The sequence below is a fragment of the Rissa tridactyla genome, chromosome 5, assembly GCF_028500815.1.
Source record: "Rissa tridactyla isolate bRisTri1 chromosome 5, bRisTri1.patW.cur.20221130, whole genome shotgun sequence".
NCBI lineage: Eukaryota > Metazoa > Chordata > Aves > Charadriiformes > Laridae > Rissa > Rissa tridactyla.
In genome coordinates, this window is record NC_071470.1 from 55632769 (window position 1) to 55642269 (window position 9501).

Genomic DNA, 9501 nt, shown 5'->3' on the forward strand with positions numbered 1-9501 from the left:
CCTGCTACCTTTTATTAATTTAGATGCTTGTGATTTGCTTTACAGAAATCTAGTAGCCCAGTGCTGTATGCTTTTGTAGTCCCATCAGGTATTACAAGCTACATTACTATCTACTTGAACAGGTGTTTGAAGTTATGTTACTATCCAGAGCCCTCATCATGTGTGTAAAATCTGCTCACATTAATAATCTTCTTAATTGCTCATAATTAAATCAGTGAAGAACTTTTACGGTTTGAGTAAAGTTAAACACATATCTAATCTCAGCAAAATGCCCTATTAAGGTTAAAAGTTGTGTTAAAGTAGTGCAATATCTGAACTGTAAAATATACTTCTCCGTCATTGGTGGATCAGCTAATGTAACTTTTAAAAAATGTGGTTTATTTTGGATATTTATTAGAAGTAACCAGAAAAAACTCTTAGATGGGGCATTGCAAATTTCTGTCAAGTTCCAAGAAAGTAAATGTCAGAAGTATCATTGAGGAATCTGCCCCCTTCTGAAACAGCAGCAAAACATATGTTTCCACATCCTTTAATATGCACAGCATTTATATGAAGAATTAAAAAGTTTCTGTATTTTGTTCCTATGATTCCAAGTAAGACAATATCACAAAAATGTTACTTCTGCTGGGTTTCAAGTTGTAGAGGTTTTATTATTGACCTACTACTGATCTTCGTGAGGAATGTGTACATGTTTATTTTGCGAATGTATTTGCAGAACTCAGACATTGACTGCAGAGGGCGATACAGTACTTGCAAATTACTTGTGAATTCCCTTTATTTGATATCCATATTTCATATTTGGAGGAGAAACTTGATTTTTTAGTAATTCACTTGTAAAAAATTCTTATGGAATTAAGTTATCTTTCTACCTGTGGTGTTCTGTGAAGCAGCTGCTCAAGAAAGGGCAACTATTTTATCTTTTCAGTCTTGTTCAGCAAAGAGAGAGAAAACTAGGGGCACCTATATTGCAATTATATAAGTTAGGAAACATGTAAAAGATACAACGGCTCAAGGCTAAGAGTACCTCAGTGCAGAAGGATGTTTCAGCAAAGTGCTGTGATGATCTCTTATTGATACAGAAAAGTAGGAAATGCATATATGTGATATTGCTGCAGAAACTTTCATGAACGCTGTCAGTAGCATGGATTAATTAGCTGAACAGTAACTAAAGTGTTAATGTTTTCTCTTTCCAAAGGAGATATGTTAAGGGTTTGTATTGCCTCTCTGTGGCCAGGTAGCAATGGTATCTTGTCCTATGGATTCAAGTCTGTTTTTCAGTAGCTCCCCTTTTTTTTGATACTGAACTCTTGCCTGTTTGTGCTTATTTCCAAGTGCAGATCCAAAGGTGGTATAAAATGTTGCATGTAAAACTGGATGTCTGTTGCATTTCTTTACAGTTTCATTGGTGAATTTTGAACATGCTTGCACTAGGAAAGGAATGACAGGCAATGTGAATAGGGCTTCCCATTTTGAGTGGTAATCCTTCTGTGCTCTGTTGATTTCTGTGCAAACAACTGTTGAATTGGGAAGCCCAGTTTTAGGTCCCATGTGTGTCTTCCTAGAAGAATGCCTTCATCACCAGACCAATAAGTAGCACCTGTAACTACTGAGGTGAAGTTGATCTTTACTGTGTAGGAGGCAAGGCAACTTTAACTGAATTCCAGCCTGTGCACTGGGAATCAGGTGCTATTGCTTTCTCCGTGAAGCTTGTTCTGGCAAGGACTGCCAGGTGTGCTGTCAGCTCACTTAAGAGGGAGGCATAATTAGTAGATTCTTATTGAATTTGCTATAGCATAGGTTTCAAACTGCATACTGTGGTCAGGACTAGAGTGCCTGAGCATATGAAGATGATCTTTAGCCTTTCCTTTATACTATGTTTATTAATTAAATACTTATGCTCATTCTGACTGCTTCTAAATGACTTGAAGGGGAAAGGTACTTGAAAAGTGCCGGTTCTGTCTTGTTACCTTTGTTAATTCTCATGAAAAAACTACAAACTACACAACTACTTTTTAATGCCTTTTTTCTATTCAGAAGCCAGTGGCATTTGTTTCTTCTGCAATTCCAAAAAAGCCACATGCAATTTTTGTACTTAAAACAACTTTCTGTATGTTTAACTGTGTAACAGAATGCTCTCATACATTTTTTTTTTTTTAAACCCAGAGAGGATCAAAATGGATTCCTGTATCACTTTCAGAATATAGTTTTCCATTTGATTGAAATTCTTCTTATGTCACTTCTAATAGCAATTTCCTGCTAAATATCTAAGTAACTGCTTGTGTATACAAAAGCAAATATTATTCTGTGAATCTTAGATGTTCATTGTGCAGAGGGGAATAGATGCTTGTATAAGATTTCCTTAAAATATGGCAGTGACTTTTTTTTTTTTTGTTAGCTGCAAGGTCATTATTGAGTCATTTCTGCTGGTATGCTTCTTTCTCCTTCCATAGGGCTTGATTCTTTTCTCTTCTTTGGATTATATGCTGAAGTAAAAATGTATTCCTCATGTGGTCATAGACATTAGATTAGTGCTGGCAGTCTGAGATGCTTTTCTATAAGGCTATATTGTTGGAAAGCTGAGAGACTGTCATCCTTCTGCAAGGGGTTGATAGGAAATGCATATGGTGCTCTGAAGAGAATAATAACCATTTTTGGAGATCTAGTACTGGCTTTTGCTCTTATTGAAATCAATGGGAGTTTTGCTACTGACTTCAGTGAAACTAAGATTAGGCCCTTTGTCATTTCATTATCATTTTTTTTGACATAGACCATGTTATATGCTGGGAGACAAACTAACTTTAGTTCTGACTTACAGTAGAGAGTTTTTGTGGTTAAGGCCAAGCATGAGTTTGCATTCTACTCCGTGAATTCTGTATTTTACATCCTCTGAGTTCAGAAAATCACTGAGAGTTACAGGATAATGCTTAGTAGACATTTAACTATAACTGTGCAGTGGCAGCAATGTTGGTGTGGAGGAGCATAATTTCAAAGGGGTAAAAAACTTTATATCATCTGGTAATGAGTGCTAAACCTATGTCATAAACAAAGCTTTTGTTCAAACTATGTTATTACAGTGACATGGTTATGAGAAGTGCAGGAAATTGAAGCTGATAGTTTTTCACATATTGGAATATAATGTCTTTGTGATTATGGTTTCTGTTACTGAAGGTGATGGTATTTCTCTGTTTTTGGGCACTGTGAAAGACTAAAAATTGCAGTGGACACCATGATTAGTGCTTTCTGGGTGCTGTACCTCTATTTTATTATAATTTTCATTGGTGTTGGTATACCATTTCTTACCCGTCAGGACCATCAGAGCACAGTGTTTTCTGATTGCTTTGATTGTTATTTTATGAGGGGACAGCTTATTGTTCTGGCAAAGAGGGTATGGTAGTTGTGCATCTTTTAAATACATGCTGGGTTTAATGAGTGCCAGCCCAGGTACTTTGTGCTGGTGCTCAGAGCTGTCCATTTCCCACAAGTCTGTTAGATCGCAATTGCAACTGCAGATTTCAGAGGCTGTGTGGTTTGATACTTGCTAGGGTGAGATGAAAAGCAGTGGTGATTGATTCTTTTTAGCATGTTACAGCTGTGATACAGAGTTCAGGTGGGCCTGTTTTGGATCCAGGTAGCTTGGTTTCTGTTACTTGTTTTTTTTATTGTTTGTTATGCAGAGAAATCTGAATGTCTGTGTGGGATAGTTCCTTCTCTTTAAAAGGTCTAACTGTGCATAATTGTGCATTTCTATACTATTCTCATTGACTGAACCTGTTTCAGTAGTCCATGTTGATGATCTCCAAATTTGTTCCTCATGGCTACATGGATTCTGATGACTGTGGTGTTGCAACAGTGGGAAAAAATGGACTGTTTGAGTTTAGGATCTTTGATTGCTGCAACAGTGTTACCAGCTGGTGGTAATATAGTGGAATGAGCTGCAAATATCTCCTCTGCTCTGGCTTGTTGCAGGCTTGTGAGCTCTCAACAGCCTTGTTTCTCCCAGATGTGCATCTGAAGTTCCCTTTTCTTGGGGGATAGGGGGGTGAAAGGGAGGGGAGGTTTTGTTCAATGTAGAAATTCTTGGGGGATTTTGTTTCTGTTAATATTTGGTTAAGTGACAGTTAAAATGGAACAATGATTTATCGTCATTAATAAAAGGGAGGTTCACTTTTTACTTTGCAGATTTGTAACCTTTACTGTATTTCTAAGAGTGATAAAACAAGTGATATTTTAGATACTGCATTCAATTTATAATATTTATATGTTTTATTCTTATGTGAAGCTGAGCAAGTGCAATCACTTCAAGAGGATTATACATTTCAGTCAATTCCTGTTTTGCTTTTCCCTAGCTGTGTGTGTTATAGCACTTCTCATTGTAGAGAGAATGGATTTCATAATTTTTTTCCCCTACTGTGGTAAAACCTCTAGTCTGCAGCAGCAGTGTAAAACAGGGTATAATGATTCAGCAGTATTTTACAAAACTATACAGAACATGAGGAAATAGAGAAAGAGGCCTGACATTTTGCCCTCTCAAATGGTTAGGAGAAGGACTATCTGAGCATATCCTTCATATTTATAAAGCACTTAGAAAATAAATATTCTAAACCCAAAATCCTTCAGAAGTGTAGATGGCATTGTTTTCATTAGGGATGTTGTAAATGGCTAGGAGGCTTTGTGGAACTTAGAGATATACAGAAGAAGTTTTAGTATTTTACTAGGATTAGTTATATGTGTAAGTTCACACTTAAATTCTTTCCAGGAGGATCCTGCCATGTTAGACTCAATAAATATGAAATTCTGCTCAAAAATCCATCTTTATATTGCACTTCTGTCAGAAAATCTATGCTACTGAATACCAATTTTAAAAAATACAACTTTTCAGGCCATGGTTTTTCAACAATGTCCAAGCAAGTTGTCCTATCTTATGTTATTTTGACTGTGTGATATGTAATAGTTGACTTGTCTGAGGATAGCAGTATGCTCAGAAACAATATGTTTAATTTATATCTACTGAGCTCATAATGCAATTGCATTCTTCATTTGAAATAATACGCAAAGCATAATGGGGAATTCAAGCCTATGAAGTTTACTTTGAGATGATTTCCAATAAAGAGAATTCCATCTTTATCATTGTTATTTCATGAAATACCATTAGATCAACTATTTTCTCTGGAAATAATTTCTATAAGTTCAAATACTCTGTCATTTTAAATTGAACATCTAGGTTCAGTCTCCATTGTTGTAGATAACTTTGTCCCATTTTCTTTTTCCAGAGATGTAGAACTTCTTGCAAACAACCTTATTCTAGGAACAAAAATGTTCACTTGAAAAATACTTTTTTTTCCTTCTTTGTTTTCCTCTCTATTATTTTGAATAGGGCTACTGTTTTCACTCAGTCACTTAGCTTCCACATCTTTTTTCTGTCTATGAAAAGCACGACAAAAACGAGGCAAAAATTTGCATCAGCAATCAAAAGACTATATTTAGGTGAAGTAAACAGGAGTACCTATGAAGTGTCTCTGAGACATGTTTCCCTGTATTTTATATTAGCAACTTTGCAATATAACTAGATCTTTGGTGCAACAATTTCCATCCCATTTTACATATAAATAAGTTTTCCATAGAAAATATACTATGAATTTAGATAGTAGAGGAGATTCTGTTAGTCTGTTTCTCTTGCAAAATATTTATGTAACCATTGTAAATAATGTTTTGCTCACCTGCATTTGAAATTTGATTCCCTCTTCTATATTTTGTTGATGAAAACAGCTTCTTTAGCTGTCAATGTTGATAACCATTCAAAACATCCATATTAAACCATAAATTTATTTGTATTCCTTTCTCAAAATATGAAAAAATATTGTGTCCACGTAAAACTGTAAGAGCATCTTAAAACTTGTCCTTAAGTATGTAAAGTGTAGGGGCTATGACGCTTTACTTTTAGCTGATTGGAGTGAGACTGAGAGCTGTTTGATGCCTAGACTTCATATACATAGGGTAAAATGTTTGGCAGTTAAAAAGACATCACAATCCATGCATTGAGCAAGGATTGCTTAACTGAATGACGTGGAAACTCTGTCATGATATGCTATAAACTAAGCATCTTTTCAGGTTTTAGTCACCTTTGTCTGAACTGAAAGGGGTTACAATTATCTATTTCAGACTCACAATTTATAGATCTACTGAAGGAGAAAGAGACTTCCCCCCTTTTCCTTCACTGTCCAGAGAAATAAGTAGCACTTGCTGCTGGGAACATACATCCTCTATACCAGCCTACGTAGAGCTTGGGAGGGGAGAGACCTGAATTCAACCCTCTTTGGGCTAAGACTCAAATCATATTCCCCACTTCTTGAATAAGGGAGCTGTGTCTGAGGGGACTTATGTACACTACAAAATTCTACTATCCTTTTCCTAGCTTGATATTCAAAGTTGGTTTTTTTTATCTTTTATAAAGCAAACCTATGATATTGGAGCACAGTCATGAGTGATTTCTTAAGAGATTCCAGTACAGTGAATAAAAAGATGAAAACAATTAGAGCTAACACTTTATAGCCAACAGTAGTTTTTCCGGGATACAGTAATAACTGTAAGAAGAAAATATAGGGAGTAAAAAGTTAAAGTATTAAAATAATTCACAATAGAGCTTGAGACTTCTCTTTGAAGAATCTAGGTCCAAATACCATCTGTTAATTGGATAGTGGTTTGCTTCCTGAAGTGACCATGACTTTATTCAGAGGGACAAATTCCACTGTGGAGTGAGTTAGTGAAATTCCTTCTATTGCAGTGAGGCAGTTATGGCTCAGACTCCTATCTATCAGGAATCTGCATTATGGGCTTTTCATTAATGATATTCCACAGAAGGACATACTAAGTTTATGCATTAAAAGTTTTTTTCTTTTTGCACAGATATAAGTATGAAGCAATAAAAATAATGCTTCAAGTTTTAAAGAAGAAAAAAAGCGCCCAAGCCTCTTACAAGGTGATGTATTTACAGATTGAAAATAAATGATAAAAGGAAAAATTTCAGCAGGCTTATTATGCTTAATATGCCTGTGTTGCATTTCCCCTCTCTATGGCAACTCACGGTAATTGATATTTTAGGTTGAGATTTAATAAATACTACCCAGTGTTGTGACATACTGCTTTGAAACAAACATCAAAAACTTGGGTGAATAGGTTTAGTTAGTTTGTTATTGGTGTTCAAAAGAATATCATGGCCGTGGAATTCTGAACTAACGGGCTTAATTATGCACCATTCGTCTTTGGTTTTTCTTCCCCTGAGCCTGAAGACACATCTTGTTAACAATCGTCTTTCTATGGAGATTAAAATAGCATCCAGTTGGTTTCATTAGCAGGTCTGTGAATGTTGTACCTGTTGGAAGAGACACTTTCTCATCCTGACATCTTAGAGTAGCTGTGACTCAAAACTTCTTTTAATTCGTAATTGAGAATTTGAACTGTATTTAAATGATATATAGATCTGGTATTGGTCTCTGATTAGTTCAACAATTCTTGCCGTGGATTCTTAATCAACCTTTCATTTTGTGAATTTATTCAATAATTTTGTGATCAGAAAGTCAACTTTGAGTAATTAAAGCCGGTAATAAAACTACTGGAATTTTTCAAAAAAATTTGTTCCAGTTTTAAATTGTATAGTTTATGTTGCTTTTATCTTCATTTGCTTAATACTAATGCACAACAAAAATGGAGGTGGGTGGGAAGGTTTCTAAATAGAAGTATTAATTCTTTGAGTTTAAAATCTTTTAATCGTAAAATTCTTACAGCGTTTCAGTCTGTATTATGAAAACACAGTTATCCAAATATAACAGGAATCAAGAAACAGTAATGGTAAAACTTGCCAAGTAACTAAAAAAAGTAGATGTTTGAGGTACTTTTGGAAAACAGTGTAGTTTCTGAAACTCTGGATCTCTTCTAGAAGTTGCGTTTCTTCCTTAAGCCTTATCTGTTCCCTTTTTCAGTTGTGGTGGTAGGGGTTTTTTTGAAAGCTGTCACTGTAGACGTAGGTATATCTTGCATATGCAGCTGATCCTGTTCATTTCCTCTAAGCACGTGGTATAAATTCATTTACCTACCATCTATTTTCTCTTCCAGCTCTTGCTCCTCAATGTGGAACTTGCCCTTCACTGGCTTTGAGACTTCATAACATAGGGTTTATGAGCTCTGAATAAATTAATTCATTCACCTGGGGTGGGTTGGGAGAGGAATGAAAGATGATTAATGAATTTCCTGTTAGGGAGGACTCAGTTACTGAGTTATTGAGTCTCTCCGGTCAGTTCTCCCCCAGCAACAAGTGCAATAAGGTCACAAATTAGCTTTTGCCCAGGTTTGAGATTTTTAACGTTTTGGTCCAGTATTTCACAGAAAAGTCAGTTGACAGTTTTCATTCTAGTTTAATTATACAGATGTTACTGCCTGAATTATGGGACAAAGAGAAGAGCACTTTTTAGCAAAAAACATTAAATGTGTCGCGGTTTGAGGGTATTATGTTTAAGTGAACCCCTTTTGTAACTGTAAAGCATTTTTATTTTGGACGAAGATGGTGAGAGAAGAGAAATAGTCATAATACTGGCTTTCTAAGTGGATACAATTTTAATTATAAGGCCATTCTCAACTGGTTTAAATCAGAACAGTTCTATTGCAATCCATGAAGCTGCGTGCTTTTGCTAGCCGGAAAATCTCTCTTGTGGTATCTGCCTCTTGATATTTCTTGATGCTATCTATCTTGCTATCTTCCCTTCCAACTCCCTCTACCTGTTTAATTCCAAAATGCAGGAACAACAGTGAGAGATGTGCAGATAAGATTAAAGTGTCAAGCTTTACTAATCCAGAAGTTGATTAACTCTCAAGGAAGGCAAACAAATTTTGCTAATACTAGGCCAGAAGACAGGAAAACACTCTGCCTAAAGTTCAACAGTTAAAGGTAATATTAATTTCACTTGTGGAGGTGCCACTCTTTCAAGAGGTTGGAGTTACAGTAACAATAGCTGTGTTCCTAAAATAGATTTCCTGATTCAGAGCTTTCTGCATAAACAATTCCAAGATAGGAAGTTAGGGTTTTCCTGGAAGGCTTGTGAGGTCTAGCCCAGAAAGAATTATTAATTTAACAGGCAAAATCATGGTAAGGTTACAAAAAAAAAAAAAAACCCAAAAAAACAAAAAACCACCAACAAAAACCTCATCTGACTCTATTATTTCAAGTTTATGCTCTTTCAGTTTCAGTTGGCTAGATTCCTTCTGGCTCTGAGATTCAAAGGAAGGGCAATGTATACAGGAGGCAAAATTTGTAGAAAACATTTCTCTAATTAGATGCAGTGTACTTTCAGGAGTGTGTTTCGTCTAGTAATGCATTTGTTTCTGTAAACAGGCAGTGAAGTGAAGTAATAGGATTTAGAAGCAGTCGTTGCTCAATGATGGGAGAATATAATTTATCTCCTGTCAGAAGTAACAAAGGGTCCACTAAGCCTGGTTTATTATTATTCAGGC